We start from the raw sequence: 22,049 nt of genomic DNA, 5'->3' as shown, positions 1-22,049 counted from the left end.
TCGATGAAATGATTTCGTGAATTGGACTACGCAGACATGTGATACTTGTGCTTATAATTGATAAGGTAATTTTATGTTTTTATACTCTTGCTACCACATGAATATATGAATTCGTGATAAGAATATATGAATTCGCCTTGGAAGGTAGAAAGCAAGTAAGAATAAATGCCGAACAAAGGAATTTGTCTTCTTTTAACTTAAATAAATGCATTTTGCAAACAAAAGTGCCTACGTTACTTAGTACCTTGGTAATGGCGAATTCGTAAGGATCTATTGAATGCATTATAAACATTTTCATTTATTTGTTAAACATACAATTACTTCCATTACAACCCGGTCCTATGGATGCTAGAAGTGCGAATTCATATAAGGTGATGTTACCGGAAAATGAATAAATAAATATGTATATGTATATGTATATGTATATCAGAAAATTAATAAGATGAAATGAAATTATTGTTTGATTTCTAACCAAACTTATATATGTAACTCGATCGCCTAATGGTTTGCCGAACCGTTAACATATGTTTAGACATCCAATTTCGTGAGTAGGTACCTGGTACTCACACCTTTTTTAAGAAGTTTCATTTCTATCATGTGTACCATTTTTTATTTTCTTTTATGCTGAATAACGGTAAATTGCAAATATCTCGAAAACGTATCCATAGAAAAAAAATTAACTCTATTTTCGTAATCACCGTGCAATTCTACATACAAATTGGATAGTGGCGTCTGGAGAACAAAAACTAAACTAAAATTTGAGATCAAGTGTAATTAACGCTAGGATAGGGATGGAAAAGTCGACTGTCACAGTTTAGTCAAAAATCTACTTCTCGCTGAAAAACTCGACTTTTTTGAATGGAGTTCAGTCCCCTCAAGTCGATCAGAATTGGCTCTCGCTCGATGATTTTTCGACTTTTGCCTACTAAGTAAGTACCTATTTGATTATGACATGTTATTGTACGCTCCTCTAACCCCTCAGCCATAATGGTAGGTATTAATTTCTTTTGTATAAGGTTGCCACCTATTCGAAATTAGTTAAAAATTAATTAAAATATCATAATATGGGCATCCATTGGAGGGTATTTTAAAGATCTCTAATTCAAAAATATTTTTGATAAGCTATTTTGAAGCGCATGTTTATTTAATTTTAATTTTCGTTTAGATAAAAGGTAAAATAATACTATTCATGGTGGTACAAAGAGAAGGTTCTTAAGCAATGCTTTCCCTATATACAAAATGGTATTCTTAGGATACTAGTGTAAGTTTGCCACTTATTTTCGATTCTACACAATTTATCGAAAACATCGCAATATGGATAATCAATTGTTGAGAACTTTGGGCAAAAAATATTTTCCATCAGAGCTGCCACGCTTCTATGCAATAAACGTTTTTATTTTGTTAATTTCAATCAGGAATTTATTTTAGGTATACACAGTACATATTTTGGAGTAAGAAGTTTACTTAACAGATATCGAAATCAAACCTTTTTTTATTTTCAAAATATTATTTTAAAGCTATCCAAATCTTGAAAACTTTAAAAGGCATAATGACTCCGGACAGAGCTCGGTCAAGCTGGTGCAAAACTTTAAGAGTCGAAAACCTCTAAGTTGATTCTGAAGTCAAGAATCTATTCTGGGCGCGTCTTTTTCATGATAACTGTGAGTATCCTGGAGCTAGTTTCCACCAGACATTTAATAGCCGGCCTTAAGTAAGAGTGAGGTTAATATTGGATTGCGATGGCAGATGCATTTTAAATGGAGCCGATTTAGCGGACAAGTATAAAGGACTGCATTTAGATTTGCAAAGGATAGATACTTCCACTAATTTTGTGTTTTAAATATGGATTATGACCGAACAGTGATGAGATATGTATCTAGATACTGGACTACATGTTGCGGCTCAATTACACAAACTATACCAAAAATAAAATAAAGACCAAATTTAATTATATCGTCGTTTAAAGTACAAAACCGCGTAACTGTCATTGGCTGCCAAAAATTGGATTTGCTCACACAAGCTCTTGGCTCAATCCTTATCCATTCGTCCTGAAATATACTAGGCAGATATGCGATTACTTTATAAAAAAAGATAACCATTTTGAAATATGAGTGTTTTTACGCTATAGAAAATAATTTCTACAACTTCATATACGCGGTTTTGCATTTTGTTGATACGCGGTTTTGCACGTTTAAACGACGATATGTAGCTATGGCTTTTATTTATTCTCCATACATGCATTTTATTACCAATCGTAATTCTTCCTTAGTTTCAAATACATACATATTTTCCGCCTCAAACACACACACACTACCACATAAAACCTCTCTAACTCTCAAACTGAAAGTATTATTAATCCCCCATCAATTATCACTGCGTATATAAGTATGTATGTTGCATTTTTTAACACCACTCAGCTGTTGGACGAACATATTTCGGACACAAACTCTACATACCAAAACATTAACTTACAATAAATTACTCACAACTCCCATATTTTGCCACCCACAATTGCCTGCAGCTGACAGCTTAATACTCAATTGCTTTAAAGAGCTTTGTTTCATTTCCATTGCATTCACAAGTATTTGCGTGAACTTTGAGTGGCTTGCTAGCTTTTGTTGTTACTGGTTATTGTTGGCCTACGAATATTTGCATTTGCTGAGCCACTTTTGCTGTATTTATGAAAATGCCACGTTAAGGAGTGCTTTGTATTTGCCCTATGTTATTGGTACCAACAAGCAACTTTGTTATCCCAAATAAACGCACCATGACATAAGAAGTAGAGCCAGAATGGAAATTCTGCGGACCTTAGTCTGTGTTGAAACAAGTAATTTTTAAGCAAAAAAACAAAACCGATTTCAATTCTCATATGAAAATTTAAAAGTGCAGTTAAATTCTTCTTGATCCAATGATCAGATCTAAACAAAATTTGTATGGGACCACGTGGTCCAAAGTTATGCGGTAACATATGTATATAAAAAAAAATATAGAAAATAAAAATAAAACAAGTAAAAAAATCTAAGTTCGGACAGAGCCGAACATTAAATACCCGGCACAATTATTAAATAAAGTTTTTTTCACCTTTCCGACAACTACCGCTACATGTTAATCAGAAGTGGTTTTACCCCTATTTCAAACATCTTCTATGAATTTATATAATTTTTATATAATTATATGTGGGCGGTATCACGCCCATTTTCCAAAATTCCATAGTAATGTTACTTCTATTCAAGTTTCAGTCAATTAGCGTCCTAAAATTTCGAAATATCGAAGTTTCAAGCATTTCTGAAATCTAACGTTATATGAAAATTGGGCATAATTTTAATCCGACTTCAATAATTTTCAACGTTTTGCTTTTATGTGGCAAGCAAAATAACCATGGCGAGTTTGGTACAAAATGATCGAAAAACACATGGGTGGTGTCACGCCCATTTCCCAAAACTTTGTCATAAATAAAGGTATTTTTTTATAAAGAATTATTGCAAGCATCAATTTTGAATAAATTAGCTTCCGTATATACTAATTTATCGAAGATTTAATAGTTATCTAAATTACCGTTATATGGGATGTGCGCGTGGTTATTGTCCGATTTTAAAAATTTTCAGCCGTTTGGTATGCGGTGCCAAAGTCAACAACTGTGCCAAGCGGTTACAAAGATATACACATGTAATATACATGCATATGATGTTCTTCTTCTTCTTATTTGGAACTACAACCGTTTGTCGGTTCGGGCCGAAATTCATATATTAGTGACTCTAATAAGATTCAATGTGATATTCTTACGGTATTCCTTAGTGTGGTGATGTGTTGTGTGGTTAAATTATAGTATACGTTTTAATTCAATGCGACGGGATGTACTTTCGTTGTGGTTAATGGGGATTTGGATGTGATGTGATGAGTCATGACGTAACATGATAGGCATGCGGTGATGTTATGGCATGCGGTGATGTGGTGTGGAGTGATCTAATGATGATGTAATAAGATATGCGACTGGTTTAATGTCAAGATGCAATGTTATGTGATGGCATTTGATATGAAGGATGAGATTCTATGTAAAAGTATATTACCATTTTGTATAACGTTGCTTAATGGCACTGATACGATACGATGTGATTCAGTTTCATGTACTTTTGGTATTCTTCGTTACATTACCATCAATAATGTGGTGTGATGTGATGTACAGTGCTGTGGTGTAATGTAATATTGTGATATGTGATGTGATGTAATGCGTTCTGATGTGATGTGATGTGATTTGATGTGATGTGATGTGATGTGATGTGATGTGATGTGATGTGATCTGATGTGATTCGGTGTGATGTACTCTGATGTGATTTGATGCCTGTGATGTGTGTGAGGTTTTTCTATAGAGAATTAAACAAGGATTACGTTGGTGTAATTTTAAATCCCTCATTTACTGGCCTTCAGTATGCAAATAAACTTCACAAAGTTCAACTGTTAATAGCTAAATTAACTTTAGGACAATCATGCCCATTTTATATTTAGAAATGTGAAGCTCGTTTCTTTAGCTTTAAAACAACGTTAAGTAGAACCGAAGACACAACGATTTGAAGAAGTACACGATTGGTCAGAGTCATGAAAAATTCGAACTTTTACAGATCACATCTCCGAAGAAAAAAAAATTCGAAGCGAATCGGAGACGTGGCATCTTTTTTTAAGAAATCTGGCCAACTTAAAAAATAATGTCTCAAATGTTTGTATACAGGCAGCGTCAAAACTATACATACCCTGACATATTAACAATTTTATTTATTTACATTTTCCATACTAAATATTTCTAATTTTTTTATAAAAATATAGTTCATTCCCCAGCAAAAGCCACAATAATCATTTTTTCAATTTCATATGAATCTTTTTATGGAAATTTTCAACGTTTCAGTTCGATGTCTAAACAAGGGCGTGTTTCGCGTCGCTAAAAATTACCGTTGATTTTTTTTGTTGAGGGTGCTGCGCATTTGATTCCATAAAAAAATCGATTTTGTTGAACAAAATGCGCAATAACCTCGAGAAAAAAATTCTCAAAAATCAGCGGTAACTTTTAGCGACTTGAAAGATGTTTTTTAGAAATCGAGTTGAAAATTTCGATGCAAATTTCTTGCATTTTTTCTGTGTAAAATAAAAAAAAAGTTTTTGCCGTTATATGAACTATATTTTTATAAAAGATAAGGAAAATTTGGTAGCAAAAATATATGTAAATAAATAAATCGTCAAAACATCAAGGTATGCATATTTTTGGCGCTGACTGTATGTGTATATATAGCTAGTATGTAGTTCATGAAATCAGAATTCATCATTAGTTAAATGTCACTTATCACGTTGTACTCGTTGATTCATTAGTATGCCCAATAAATTTGACCAAACTAATTTTTTTTACATAAAATAGCACTAAAAAATTTACGAAAATTCTCTTAGTGCCCCCAAATGAAAATTGTTACCTTAAAATTTGTATACAAATTACTTATTTTCCAATTCTATTAATTTTTATTTCACCTTTCATTTCAGCATTTTCCGCTTATCACTCAACCATTCACCTAAATTTCCTGTCTGCATAGCTTTCCTGGCCTTGTCAGACACCTTCCGCTCACCTTATATGTCCATTCACACTTACATACACACACACATATTCGTACCTGCATATATTATACATGTTTGCGCGTGTGTGCGTGCATGCTTTGAGTTTCCTGAGGATGTGCGTGCGTTTTCTCAAATCCGGAGCAAGCTCACTGCTGATTTAGAAAATTACCATTTACTATTGTTGTTATTTTTTTTTAAATGCTACTTTATAACTTTTGTTTTTTCTTCTCTTCCTTCTTCTTCTTTTGCCTTTTTTATGAAAGCATGGAACTTTTGAAATTGTTCCATTTAAATTTTTGCGCTCTCGCCCACAAAACCAATTGCTTCGAAGGAGCGGTATACCGACTCCTTCACCTTCAATGGTTCGCCGCCTCTATTCTCTATTTTTCAATACGCATGTCTGTATTTGTTTTTATTTCTGCAGATTCTGTAAAGTTGTTGTTATGAGGGATAACAATGTTGTTGCTTTTCAGTGGTTTGCTGAGATTGCGTAACACTGATGGGTGGAGAAATTATAAATTTTGCTTATTGTTTCCACAAATGTATGTTAGTGCGCGCTCTTGCACTCAACGCCGTTTCTCTCGTTTTTACAAGCTTTTTTTTATTCTTTTCTCTCTACAAAACAGCACACGTGTTATCCATTTAAAATGTCGGCGTATCTGTATGCGCATGTGTATATATTTATTTACCAACACATTACAATGGCATAACAATATCAGCTGTTTTACAGTTTGTACGTATTTACAAGTATTTAAACGTGTTTTAATTTACTTTAGTGTACTTATTTCATGTGATAGTGCTTCGGTGCTGCATAACTCAGAAGAAAAGTTTTTTTTTTTATTTGAAAGAAATATTACTAAAGTAGATAAAACTCGCAAACGAGTTGATAAATTTATCCTACCGACCGCGAAGGACGGCGATGAGTTGAAATACGGTTGTTAGAATCGCTCTGTAAGATTTTTTTGAGCCGACAAAAAAAATGTGTTACTCATACGCCCTGTGGCTCAAATATACCTTTTCTGATATCACTGGTTTACAGCAAAAATGTTCTATGGATGCCACTATCCAATTCCTATGTAGAATTGCTCCGTGATTCCGCAAATCGAGTTAATTTTTTTTCTATTGATACATTTCCAAGATATTTGCAATTTACCGTTACTGAATAGCTTAAAGCAAAAATTGGTTCATTTTAATCACGTATATTTTACGAACCAAATTAAAAATCTTAATATAAAATACGGCAAATGAAAACCAATGAGATTCTCTATAATAAATCCGTATATACATCACTTTCCGATAAGGCTTATAGTTTCAGACAAATTAATTAATCATTCCAGCTTTTTTTATTTTTTAATGAAAACTTGAAAAAAATCAAGCTTTAACAGATGAAAAATTTAAAAAATAACAGGTTCTGTGCCAAATTTTTGCATTTGTATTAAAGCCTAAATAAAGAATCAATTTACTGATGAAGAAAATCGATGGATAAATACGAAATAATGAGTGGTCAAATGAAAATGCTCAAAGATTTTTTATATGAAAAATTAGCAGTTAAGAAAGTTACTCATACGCCATGTACACCCGAGTAACATGCTTTACTGCTCGTCTTGGCCAGTTGCTGTCTTGCAACAGCAGGACTCCTTTGGTAAGTTTCCCTCTACATTTCTCTACAAACACTAGACACACTTTTGTCAACAATGCGACATACTAGTCTGCATTCATTGGAGGCATTCACAAAGATATCGTAAGTGTCGTATTGTTGTATATCATAAACTTTAAAAGCTTAAATAAATGCTTAGAGAACTTGAAACGACAACCAAGTATTACTTAACACTGTAAAAATTCATAATATGACTTTGATGGTACTTTACGTACCCCTTTAATATATTTTTTAGGTGTTTAAAGTTTACGACATACAATTAATTGTAGTTTTCTCAGGAAGAAAGTCGATGAACAGAATAACTCACAATCCATTTCCTTCCCACCTTGAACTTCCGCGCTGGCTTTTCTTCCTCTTCTATCCACTGCATAGACTTCTGTTTTAATTCGGTATTATAATACCGCATCCACACGTCATACACAGTGACAATGCGAGAAAAAATGTCGCCCCGATTAGCGTAACAGACGTCCAAAGATGTCTGCGAAGTTGTAACTCGGCGCTGCTGGTCCAATGGCTATCTGCCACAACTTGATTCGCCGAACTTCTAGAACACGTTTTGTTTACTTTTCCAATATTTTCTTCGGTAATGGCATTCTTTGGCCGCTGTCACCTGGAATCAATTTCCAGCAAGTGCCTGCCATATATGGGGTAGCAAATAAAGGTACAGCCTCTTCATAAACTGAAGACATCTATTAAAATATTTCCGTCGGTGTTTTGTTCTTATCTGTGAGGAATTTGATGACGTTTGAATCCCTCATGGTGATGTTTACGACTCAATTTCTGAAACCGTAATTATGTTAATGACATGTAATTTTATATTTATACTACTAAACAATTAGTGACACGCAGCAAAAGACATTAATGATACTTAAAGGTACTTAGGCTCAAAATTGTTCAGCCTCCGCTCCTATGTAGATAGTACATAGCACATTCCACTTTATTCTCAATACACTTCTGTATGTTAGGGCGGATTTGAACGGCGTTTCATCTTGTCAATGTTTAGTTATTGTTGTAGCGGCACTAATGAGCCCCGCCTATTTCGGTTCATCCATCAATAATTGCCCTCCAGGAGACGAGCAGTTTCAATAGGGTCGAACCAAAAGGAGAGGGGTGTTAGTTGAGTGGGATTGAGCTGGCATATGAAGAGGTGGTGGGTGTCGTTCGCGGAGTCTCCACACTCATCGCGGATATTGGAGTCGAGTCTAGACACGTAGCTGATGAGGCGTCTGCAGTATCCAGACCGTAATTGGGCCATGGCAATGGCACCCCACCAGAAACTGTTTATAGAACATTTCGTTGTGGTCCCTTACGGAAACTGTTTTAACCTCGCTGTGTAGGTGGTGCTCAGGCGACGTCAGAAGGCACCCTGTCGGTGTCCGGAGTGCGGCGTTCTGGCAAGTCTGTCCCCGGCGACCAAACAGGTGCAGCATAGTTTAGAACCGGCCGGTCAATTGCTTTTTATGTTGCCAGCAACGTTTCTTTGTCTTTGCCCCAGGTGCTGTCGGCGAGCGACTTAAGCACCTTGTTGCGGCTCTGTACTTTGTTGACAACTGCGGTTGTGTGCGCGAGAAGGAGAGCAGGCTATCAAAAGTGACCCATATAATTTTTGAGTTGTTCACTGTCAGTATTGGTGTGCCATCGACATCAATGCCAAATTGAAGCGTCACCTCCATCGCCCAGCTGTTGATTTCGATGGGGAGAGTGTTATGCTCCTTGCTGTGAAGGAGCGAGAAAGGCTGTAGAGATAGCCGTTTACTTTTAAGCAGAGGTCATCAATTCTATTTCCAGACGCCAATAGCAGTCGTCACCACCTTGTGGAACCTTGTTTTATTCTTCTAAGTTTCGCGGTTTATTCTTGGGAGATTACTGACTACTAGGACTGTTCTTTCACAGGGTCGGTTGCGGTTTAGGCCATGAGTTATCTGGGTGTTTATGATGTTAAGTTCTGTTGTTGTTCTGTGTACTTTACGGAAACCATGCTGACGCTTTGCTGGGGTGGTGGATGAAGTACGGGAGTAGCAGGGGTAATAGTCTCCGTTGTTGGCGGATTTCCCCGGTTTCAGCAGTGGGGCCACTCTCCTTTATTTCCATATATCAGGAGTGATGAGAGTGGCCATTGACCGGTTGAGGACCTCCGTGAGGTATGCTACTCCCGCGGGCCCCAAATGCTTCAGCATCAGCATGCAAATTCCGTCGGGTCCAATGGGTTTGGAGGCTTTCGCCTTTCCGATAGCCACCTTCACTTAGCCGCTGATGAAATTAGTGGTGCACTGTTATTGACTAAGACTGCTATATCTTCAAACTTGCTCTGGAGTCCGTTTTCGGTTCAGTTGTAGAAGTTTCATATGCCTTGGGATGCTGGTCGCGATACGGGGGGCGAAAGAGGTGCGGGGTCTACCTTGGGCCTGTTGTACTCACCGCAGTTGCTGTTGCTACCCGGTGGTGGGTAGTTGCAGTGGGTGCGATGTTGTCTGCGGCGGCGGTTTTCTGCAGCAGAGGACGCAGAAGGTTCTTGTCCACTCGTATGTGGCGCGCGGGCCAGCTCATAGGCGGAAATGGCACCAGCCAAGGCATGTGTTGCATTTGACTGACGCCACATTCCGGTATACTCTGTTCTGACACACGAAGCTGATGGTGGTAGCAACCAAGAGCTGCTTCTTTGCTCGCACACGCGACCTGGCACGGCTGGTAGAGTGGTGGGATGTGTGAAGGGGTGGGGAGGTTTAATGTTACTCAGGGGAGCTTCTTGGAGCCGTACAGGCTCTTTCCGAGCGGGTAGTCGTGGAGGCGGATGAATCCGTTTGGCTTGAATAACAGGGGGTCACAAAGCTTGTGGTGCACTCCCAACGAGACCTAAGACCAGAACATTTTCTTAGGTGACTCCATTTGTTGCAAGAATTTCACCGAAGTGGAGTTCAAATGGAGTCGTCTCTGGCAAACTCAGCATAAGTATGTTTCTGGTCCGGGATTGGCTCAATGTCCGCCCGCAGAAGAAGGATGCGGAGCAATTTGGCTGTAAGGTATTACTCCAATCTGTTATTCTGATTTCCCTGTTAGCCTTCATATAAAATACCCCCAGATACTCGACTCCTTTAGAGGAAACCTGTTGTTGGAGGTTCTTCCTTTCGTTTAAAAAATTACACTGAAAATGGCAAAACGCCGAAACCGATTTGTCGCCAAACCGAAATTGACAAAGAAGGACGGAAATTCGTTCCAAAATGCATCATACTCCTCAATTGTCGGAACAATCAACAAACAAAATGAAAAGTTTAACCTTTTATTTGTCATCGAAATTACCTTTTAAATATTCTCAAAAAGATCAATACTTTGTCATATTTCTTCACTTTGGCACCATCTGATAAAGTTTGGCTAACGGATTTTTCCAGCAATGTAATATTTCTGGTATGCGTATAAACACACATTTTTAAACGGANAGTGCACTGTTATTGAGTAAGACTGCTATATCTTCAAACTTGCTCTGGAGTCCGTTTTCGGTTCAGTTGTAGAAGTTTCGTATGCCTTGGGATGCTGGTCGCGATACGGGGGGTGAAGGAGGTGCGAAATTACCTTTTAAATATTCTCAAAAAGATCAATACTTTGTCATATTTCTTCACTTTGGCACCATCTGATAAAGTTTGGCTCCCGGATTTTTGCAGCAATGTAATATTTCTGGTATGCGTATAAACACACATTTTTAAACGGAATTCTACCTTCTCTATCTCTAGTTTTTAGAGTAGAGAGACTTTATTCCATCCAGCCTTGTAATGCCGGATTGAAGTACATCCAACCGCTAGGCAAAAGAAGAGGAATCAAAAAGCTATAATTATCCTGTGTACCACGTATTCACTGAAGGTCTCCTTTTTGTAACAAATCTATCATTCTACTAAAGTTTATTTTAATCTTTAAATACAACTTTTTAGTCTTAAAATTCTCATTTTTTTCTTCTTCGGCCTGGGGCTTCAATTAAATCCCATTAAGTGCCTATTCACACATTTTTCTGNCGCGTATTCACTACAGAAGGTCTCCTTTTTGTAACAAATCTATCATTCTACTAAAGTATATTTTAATCTTTAAATACAACTTTTTAGTCTTAAATTCTCATTTTTTTCTTCTTCGCCCTGGGGCTTCAATTAAATCCCATTAAGTGCCTATTCACACATTTTTCTGCTAGTCAATGCTACATGTGTGCATAATCAATGTATTGCATCGCAATCATCTCTACCTTCACATGTTTATTTTTTTATTTTCTAATTTTAAATTTATAGTATATGAGGTCTCCTGCGTGTGTGTGGCAGTAGGCACCTCACTTCATGCATTTTTCATGCGCCATTTTGCAGCCAAACCCTCAATGAACACTTGAGAAATCACCGACGATGTTGTAATGCCAACAACAATAGCAGCAACAACAGTATTTCGTCACAGTTCAAGTACGGGGGGTATAGCACAGTTGTCAAGTAATTGTCAATGTGATTGCTGCTGTCAGCAGATCTACGCTACACTACGTACATACATATATACATAGCACATAGCAAGTCTTTATGAATTCATGTATGCACATGTATCTAAGTTTTTATGTATTTTATTGTCATTTTGTTTGGCATACGACTTTAGCCCACTTAGGTTTATACAATTTGTCATATACTGTCAAACTTTTCACACACAAAAACATACAGCTTCACATAAACATTAAAATATATGTAGAAATATACACATTTTCAATTGGACTCGTATTTAGACTGTATGTACCTGCCCTACAAAAAATTGTGCGACGAAGCGAGAGAGTATTCGCTTAGCAAACCTGAAAGCCCCAATTCGAATCGCAGCTTGCCAAAGTTTACATTTTTATTTTTTTTTAAAGCGACTAGTCGATTTTAATACCCTTCCTGGTACAAAGAGGAACAGTTAGTCTCTTCATAGGATAGTCGCATGTTCCTTTGCGATTGTTCCCGGAGCCATCCCGAATTCATCACATTTTTTGCAGGACGCATATGTACTATGCACATACATATGTATGTAAATGTGTGTGAATAATGCAGTGACAAGCTGAAATCGTATGCAAAAATTCCTGTTCATTAACTTTTATTTAGGGATAAAAGGCATGCCAGTTCGTTATGAGCTATAAATCTACCAGTTCCTCGTAGAAAAAAGTAAACTATTTAGTTTGAAAAAATCAAGGACATAACTATTACAAGAGAAAAGAATAAAAGTCAATCTATAATCATTATATTAAGATAAATTGTTTTCGAGTCATTTATAATTATTATTCATGGATTTATATTAAAAAAGTCCTTTCATAATAATTATCAGAGAGATAAATATTTTTAAGTCTTCAAAGACTTATTTTAAGACTTATATAATAAAACTCTTTTCATAATAATTATGAGCGCGAAAAAATTTTTTAAGTCTTAAAAGACGGGACTTGTTCAAGAGCATTTTAGAATTAGTTGGGGACTGGTTTGGGAGTAGTTTAGGTTCTGTTCGGGACCATATACACATTTTTTTTCGCACTCATAATTATTATCAAAAGACTTTTATAATATAAGTCATAAAATAAAATTCTTTGAAGACTTAAAAATATTTATCTCGCTGATAATTTTTATGAACATACTTATATAGGTCGTAAAATAATAGTTATCGATGACTTAAAAAAATTTTTTCACACAAAATTATTTTCAAAAGACTTTTATAATTCTTACGAAAATTTGGATGACTTTTTTAAAACTCCAACATGAAATAATTATTATTCTGCGTCTCTGGTAGAAATTTTAGTTCGAAAACTGATATTAAATAGGGAAGTCGCACCAGTTTGTCATGGACTACGATCATAGCAGTTCTGCGCATTGAAATGCCAAACCAGCCAGTAAAAGGACAAGTTCTTGTTAATGTGCTACCATTTCGGCGATTTCGAACAACTTTTGCGATCAGCGACATTTGCCTTTCAATTGCCAAAACCAAAATTAAAATGCTTTTAATTGTTTTTTTTTTTTTAAAATGTCTTCTGTGGCGTCGGGTGTAGACTACCGATTCTGGTTCTGAGATCTCAGATTCGAGTCCATAAAAACGTAAAATAAATATTTTTTTGTTGTTTTTAAAACGATACAAAATTAAAAAATTAAACAAAATATATCAATAAAAAATTAAAAAATAAAAACAAAAAACAAAATAAAGATTCCTCCTCTGGAATTCGAACTTGAATCCCTCGAATGACGTGCCACAGTTTTGCGCAATCGACATTTGCCACTGTTGCGGCGCTGCGAGCAAAATCGCATACTTATGTTTTTCACGGGGGATGAATTGACAGTCTATCCCGTCAACTGGTATGATTCTACTAGTATTTCTACTGGTAGGACGCTGATGCAGGAGCTGAAAATTGGCATCTCCTATTACACTGCCATGTTAAAAATACCAGTCGCTGACATTGGAAAAGGTTGCAACGTGAACTAGTTAGACTGAAACGCAAACTGGTAGCATTCTGGTTCAAAACTGGTAGCTTTCTCTGCAGGGAAGCAGTGGTACTTTGATTGTCGTCGTTAGAAACATGAACATATTTTTTTTTTTGGGTACATTTTTATATGTTTGTAAATGTTTAATAAAAAAAAGGAAGATAAAATTATACAAATTATTAATGATTTGAAATGGGAAAAGTATGTTTTTCTTTTAAAGAATACGTATTCTCCCCGAGACTCTCGTCTAATTAGTTATTGGATAATATGTTCTAGGTTGCTTCGGTCGCTAATGCTTTGCTGACTATTTCGAGCAAAAGACCCTTCACCAGCACAACTAATTCTTTAAATCTGCCTGCCGGTAGCAATAGCTTTCTAAGGGTTTATAATTCCTGTTCTGAGAATGATATATTAATGAGTCTACGATTGGAAACTTCTCGGTAACCTTCTTATATGACAATCCTTTTCCAATCGCAGTGGAACTCTACCCAAAAGGGCACAACAAAATCCTCTTAAAATTTAACTACCAAGAGACGATTATTCCACCTTATCGCCCTTCAAGCAGCTGCGACCATGAGGATCCAGTGCGATGTTTAATATCACTGCATGCATGTCTATCCCACCAGCACTGAGAACTGTTGTTTAAAAGTATAATTCCACAATGCTCATACAGCAATATAAAATTTATAGCTGAATAAAGTGCTGAAAGGCATTCAGGGATTCTCGCACTTTCTGAATCTAACCAACTGGTTCTTGTTCAACTGGTATCACAATGGGCCCATTGGGCCTCTCCTATATTGGATGAAGGCAGCCGCTTCAACCTTACCTAATCTAAAGTGCTGACTACTTCCTCAATAGCAACAAACTCTACTTGGAAACCTAAAGTGTGCTGGAAGCATAATTTTAATGTTGTTACCCAGAAAAGACTCCTATATCGACGTTTCTGTCAGGCTCCGAGCCATTCCGGGGTCTCCTTGCTTTCACTGTCCTGCCCCCCTCCACTCATCTCTAAATCGGATGTGGATGAAGAAAAAGCTAATTAGTTTTAGACTAGTTATACAGCGATCCATGTCCAGATCCCGAGTCACTTAGTCAACCGGTGCACCGCGGCGCCCTAAGGCCGGCTGCGTCCCTTGCTGCAGCTGTCTTACCTGCGATATCAAAGGGTCAGTATTGCACACGCTTAACTATACTGACCACATAATTGTTTTAACTATGGGGTTATGGAGCTGGGAGATAACATTGGGAAAGAGGCGTCATTTTTTAGCTATTTATCTCCTGCAGTGATACCTACAGATTTAATGAAGTCTTCCTCCCTACCACTTCGATATTTTGCTTTCACGATAGCTTGACATTTATAATCGAACCCAAGTACTTGACTATATTGGAAAGAGCGAGGCGATAGTCCCGATCAACGAAACCCCGGGTTAAAGACAAAGAACCGTTTTGACGAACCAATCACAAAAAGGAAAAAAAGGCTAGAGCCGCTGAACCGAACCGACCAAATTACTCATCAGTTTCACGTCCCTGATATTCACATACATATCGACCCCTTTGCGAGAAATTATCGTATTTGATATTTTTTCGGAATTGACTTTTGACGCAAATTTTTTCTACACCAACAACGTATCACACGGTAACACATAGTAGCTGATGTCCCTATAATAATAATAACTAGAGTGCCAGTTACTGTCAAAATTCGACAGTTTTTCTAGTTTTTAGGAGCCTTAACTTAACACGTAGCAAAACTTATACAGTACAAATTAACTTACCGGAACATCTTCTGCTTTGGAACTAAAACAAAACTAACATTTTTTTATCTTAGAAGGTCTTTGGACTTCAGCAGAACCTAGAATTGACCCGATACATTCCATTTTATCGATAAATTTCGATGATTTGATACATATTGATAGTTCGATGAATTTCAAGAACACTAAAATTCGATAACTTAACAAAATTCGTTAACTCGACCAATTTCGATAACTGTAAAATTCGATGGCTCGATAAATTTCGATAACTCAAAAATGTAAAAACTTTGGATACCTTTATAAATTTTTACTTTCGACATATCCACATTTTTCGAAAACTATCTAAACATTTTGATAACTCGTTACACTCTGTTAACACGATAAAATTCGATAAGCAGTGATAAATCGATAAGTTTATATAACTTTGAAATTTCGATAAATCGATATATTTTGAAAATTCCATAAACTTCGCTTTGTTGAACCAACCAATTTCAGTAGATCAATAATTATCGATAATTCTGTAAGTTAAAAGAACTCCATGCATTACGACACCTCGATATATTTCGTTAAGTCTATAAATAATGATAATTCAATAAATATCGATAACTTGATAAATTTCTTTAACTTGACAAATTTCGTTAATCCCACACGTTTTTATAGCTCGATAACTATCCGTAAATTTGGACAACTAAGTTTCTGTGTCTATAATTTTCGACAACTCAGTAAACATTGATCAGTTTGAATAATTCGATACGTTGCGATAACTTAATAAGCATGGATAAATTTCGATAAGTATAAACTTGGATGATTTCATAAATTTCAGTAACCTTTATGGCTGATTTTATTTCGATTCCTATCGGAAAATTTCAACTATGTCAACCTAATTCTTATGTATTTCTCATTGTCTCCATTTTCGCCTTTATCTCCATTTTCGTCTTTATCTTCACTTTTGCCTTTTTTTGTCTTCAGCGTTATCACTTGTTTCTTCATCTTCATATTTATCTTTATTTCAAAGTTTAATTTTAAATACGAAGTAAAACAAAATGCGAAACAGCTTAAATTGAACAGGTTGCAAAAACAACCATACACAAATATGGAAATTTTTTAACGACGATTTTCAACCAATTTCGAAACTATAAAAACTCTCCTCATCTACAGAAAATTACCTTTCCAACGGTGTTTTTGGTTTTGAAATCGATAACTTTACCTTGGTCTTCATCTTTGTTTTTATCCTTCACATCTTTGCTTATATCCTTTTCTTTTTCTATTCACGTAGATGAGATGAGGTGCGATGACGTGATAAGATGTGACGTGATTTTATGTGATGTGATAGGATGTAATGTCATGTGTTGTCATATCCTCTGATGTCATGTCATATGATGTCATATCATGTGATGTCAAGTCATGTGATGTCATGCCATATAATGTGATGTCAAATCATGTAATGTCATGTCACGTGATATCGTGTGATGTGATATCATATTGTATCATGTGATGTCTCTTCATATCATGTGATAAAATGTGATGTGATGTCATGTAATGTGATCACATTCCATGTTCCGATTAGTATATCGATAACCCTGTTGATAACTGTGTCGATAAAAATACCGATAACAATATCCATAAACATATAGAAAAATACAACGATAGCAAAATCGATTAATTCATCGATAAATATAACAATCATCAGTATCGATTATTGTACATATCGATAACAATATAATCTACTAAATCGATAACAAAATCAATTATTTAATCGGTTATTATACGGATAACAATATCCATTATTGTATCGATAACAATATTGATTATTATATTGATTATTATATCGATTACAATAGTGGTTATTTCATCAATAACAGTATCGATAACAATATCGATTATTTTATAGATAGCAATATCGATTATTATATCGATAAGAATATCGAGTTTTATATAGATAACAATATCGATCTTCATCCTCATCCTTTTCTTCATATTTATCTTTATTTTTGCATACTCCTCTTCACCTTTACCTTAAAGTGTTTAAATTTACTTCGATCTTCGTTTTTGCCTGTACCTCTAGGTATCTTTGTTTTTGTTTTTATTATCAAACCGCTAAACCGCTGAGAACTATTTCCATGTGCATTATTCCCCTCGAATTTGACAATTTACTCCCAACCAACCAACTGCCGCTAAAGAAGTTTCACTTCATAAATTCAAGAAATGTTCTTACCCTTTTAGTTACCCTAATTCTTATGTATCTGTCATTGTCTCCATTTTCGTCTTTATCTTCACTTTTGCCTTCTTTTTTTTTGACTTCATCGTTATCATTTATTTCTTCATCTTCATATTTATCTTTATTTCAAAGCTTAATTTCAAATGTGTAGTGAAACAACAGGCGAAACATGTCAAATTGAACATGTTGCAGCAACATGTATACACAATTCGAAAATGTTTAAACGACGGTTTTGGCCGTAATTTTCAAGCAATTGTGAAACCATAAAAACTCTGCTGATCTACGGAAAAATGCGTTTCCAACGGTGTTCTTGGTTTTGAAATCGGTTCGGTAGAATCGCCAAACGAACGGAGACAAAGTTTATGTTAGCGTATTAATATATAGATAATAATAGATTGGCGCTTACACATATGTTAGTGTTTGGCTGAGCTTCTACTCCGATTTGCAGTGTGCGCCTTTATCTTGTCACACAAAGAGGAGGGACCTACAGGTTTACACCGACTCCGAACGGCGACTGTATTTTTTTGAGAAGCTGCTTTTCATGCCAGAAATACACTCGGAGGTTTGCCATTGTCTGCCGAGTGGCGACCGCTGTTTAAAAAAAAAAAAACCCATTTTTTTTGTTTATTTTTTTATTTTTTTATGTTGGTCGGAAATCGGGCTTGAACTCAGACCCTACCTAATGGAAGCGCGCAATATAAATCACTACTACATATAGGCCGCCAGTTCCGTTTAAATGCTTGTGGATGAAAATATCAAAAGTATTTTGTGCGCACTTAGTAAAAAATATAAACTTTTTAAGCGAAAAGCACCACCGACTTCAATTCTCATATTATAATTCAGGAGCAGCTTGATCTAATGAACGGATCTTAAGCAAATAAGTATGGGACCCTCTTGAAGTAACACCTTTCCGATACAAAAAAAAATTATAATTATCGAAATCAGTTCACGTGATCAAAAGTTATGCGATAACATACATAAAAAAATATGCCAGCGAACTGATTACCTCCTCTTTTTTTTTGATGTTTCTCTCCTGTAAAATTTGGTTTCTGGCACATAGTATAATTTCGCGAAAAGGGGTCGATATGTATATATATAATAGATATTAAATCGAATATAATTTTAGATTTTAAAATTAATTTCACTAAAAATCGTTTATTCCAAGCTATATTATAAGAATGCTGAAAATTAGTATACAACCTATAATTTTTCTTAAAAAAACAAAAACTACTACCTCTTTGCTAGCGTTATTTTTAGTATCCTTGCTGTGTCTCTCTACCTTATGCTCTCTCCACGCTTTTGCTAAACACACAATTACCACCTTACAATTACAACGCATTCGACTAGAATGCGCTAGCGCTCCTTTGGCTCTTCTCTTTTGCAAAGCATTCGTTGCTATTTCTTTTTTTCTTGGACACAAACGTAGTAGACAAAAGAAAATTAAGTAAATCGTTTGATACCAAAATTTTTTGCTTTTTTGTTGCTCAGGAATATACAGGAATTTTTTTTTTTGCTTGCACTGCTATTGGATTTTATAAAATATGACGGAAAAATCTTGTATAAGTGCAAAACTATTGAAAACTTTTTTAACGATTTCTTTTGGTATATTTAAATGGCTTTTTCTACATTTTTATCAGTTAATCGAAGTAGACGACCCATTTTTGTTTAACTTTTTTCTCGCTTTTTTCACACTTCCCAACCCACTTTGAACGCCATTACATGTACATACATGTATGTATAACGAACACTACCATCTCCACCAACAAACATTCCGTCTACTTTATACCCTTCACCGCCCAACACACACACATAAAACTTTCACACGAACACATTTTTACACTTATAGGTGCTGACCATTAACTCCACCTGGGCATTTTTACGACACGCGCAAACAAAACACACACATACACTAACAAATACAAAATGTATACTGACATTAGCCAGGGAATGGGAACAGCGACGGCGGCTGCCGTGGCTATCGGTGTTGTTACTCATACGCCCCGGTGACCGCTACGAGGCATTAAAACCCACCCGCGCATTTGATGTTGGGTGCAGCACGAGCAGCACAAAAAATACCGTAAAGTTGATGTAGTAGTTGTCTTACGCATTTACATATATAGACAAGCACACACACACATGCAACACATTAGTATGTACATAAGCCACGCGCTGATTGCAGCCACTTTTGTTAGTGTGTTTGTGCGCTTCGCTTCGTTAATATCCATTTCACACACCCAAAAATGGGTTTTTGGTGACTCGATTCGCTTGCACACATTGTTTTTGCTTAACAATCGGTGTTATTGTTATTGTTTTACTTGTGTTATTGCCGCTGCAGCATTGTTTTCGTTGTATTTTCCCTACTTTATTGCTTGATTATATAAAATTTTGTGATATTTTTATGGCAACTTAATCCAGCTGAAAAAATAAGAATTTTCGAAATATTCGCAGCGGCACTTTCATACATTCCATATATGATTGGCATTTTTTACAAATACTTAATATGCTTACTTTTTAAATAACTGCAAAAAATGCTAAAGTACGCAGTATATGAGAAAAGCAAGAATTTTCTTCACATCACTGAAAATTTTCTGCTTAGCAGCTACGAAGTAGTCTTGCAAACTGATAACCAAGCACAATTATAGCAATACAGTTCAATATGCGTAACTTTTGCACAAAGTTATTTATACTATTATTATTTTAGAAATTTTTTTCTGATTTTGCTAGCACTTAGTATCTACACTTTCAGCCCATTCGACGTTGGGCCGTAGTTTAGTCCGCGTCACTTGCTGCTGCTGCGGACCGCAACTTAATTCTCCGCAATGCACGAGACTATTACTCGCCACGATTGGCGAAAACCAATCCCAGCAGCAGACAGCAGCACACAAGTGTATTCCTTTTTTCTTGTAGCAACGTATGCAAGCAAAAAACAAACAAACACAGTATAAACCACAAAAAGTGGAACCATGCTCAAAAGAGAATTGGCGAGAATACACGAAAAACGTTGCAAGACCGAAAACTCTTGGCTTTGTAACACCACAACAAACCGAAGAACCAGCCAAGCAGTTGAGGGCGCCGGCGTTGTGGGGTAGTCGGCGCAATTGTCGGCCACTCGGTTAGTCGGTTGACAGTTCGTGTCCGCACACATGACACATTTGATAGCTTTTACAACTACGCAAAAGCTTAGAAAAGCCCAATGGTATGTTCATAAGCTTGTTTGTTTTGAAAGTGAAAGGAATATAAAAGCCAGAAGAAGGTCCAAAGCAACGCCGAAAGGAGTGTGAAGTGATTTGAATTTTGAGTGTTGAGCATTTTCCATGCAATTGAAGCATTAAATTATTAAATTGTAAAAAAAAAACGGAAAATGTGCAAGATGACGAGCGAGCTTTGATCGTTTGCAGTTACTCAGTACAACGAGTTTCTTGATAAAAAAAAACATTGAGTGTTCTGAATGTGATACAATTTCTAAATTCTAATATCCTGTATTGTGAGGTGATTGAGGACTTAAACGACCTTTTAACTTGAATTCGTATAATGNCATTGAGTGTTCTGAATGTGATACAATTTCTAAATTCTAATATACAGGATGCGTGAGGTGATTGAGGACTTAAACGACCTTTTAACTTGAATTCGTATAATGCTTTGACAATTTATTGCATTTCATTGAAATTTAGAGCCAAGTAAGTGACTTACGGGATATATGTTTGTTAATTCACAAAATCGCCTTCAGCGACAATAAGAGCTTCGATGCTCTGCCAGAATGATTTGCATGCCTGGATCAAATTTTCCTTGTCTAGGAATTTGGCAAATGGAATGACGCCAAAAGACAAAAAAATCTGCTCTGAGAAGCTTTCAAATGTACTAGAGTTCTTGAAAACGAAAAACAAAATTCTGAACATTTTGACAAAAAATATTTATTAAAAAATTATCTATTCCAGATTCACGCAGCATACGAGATGAGGCAAATAAGAAACTGTTTTGAGTAGCTTTTAAATAGTTCTGGAGTTCTTGAAAAGGAAAAATAGTCCTAAGAATTGCCCACACAGTACTCTTTTTTAGGTCGAAAAAGTTTAATGTATAAGAAAAACAAAAATGATTACTGTTCTGAGTAGCTTATCAATAGTTCTAGACTCCTGAAAAAGGGGAAAAAAATTCAGCAAAATTAAACCGAATGAAAAAAAATCACGAAGTTTGAAAAAGTTTCAAAAAATAAAAAATTTAACTGTTCTGAGTAGCTTTCTTAGAGCTCTAGAGTTCCTGAAAAGGAAGAAACGTTCTGCAAATTTACGCCGAAATTTTTAATATATTTTTTTCAAATGTCGACAGTTTAATGGTTTGGAAAAATAAATATTAAAATTGTTTGAGTAGCTCATCGGTACTTATAGAGTTTCTGA

At 35.8% G+C, this 22,049-nt stretch overlaps 1 protein-coding gene across 1 annotated transcript in view; it reads right to left on the bottom strand.

Moving 5' to 3' along the window:
* LOC108362117 (uncharacterized) overlaps positions 1-20,476 on the bottom strand; it is a 160,456-nt gene extending 139,980 nt beyond the window's left edge. The window contains exon 1 of the mRNA XM_017614981.1: positions 20,167-20,476. The gene's annotated coding sequence lies outside the window, so the exon portion shown is untranslated. The remainder of the gene's footprint in view (positions 1-20,166) is intronic.
* Positions 20,477-22,049: the final 1,573 nt, after the last annotated feature.

The sequence above is a fragment of the Rhagoletis zephyria genome, unplaced genomic scaffold (assembly GCF_001687245.7).
Source record: "Rhagoletis zephyria isolate East Lansing unplaced genomic scaffold, Rhagoletis_zephyria_1.1 Rzeph_scaffold_00940, whole genome shotgun sequence".
Taxonomy (NCBI): Eukaryota; Metazoa; Arthropoda; class Insecta; order Diptera; family Tephritidae; genus Rhagoletis; species Rhagoletis zephyria.
This window is presented reverse-complemented; position numbering and strand designations above follow the sequence as displayed.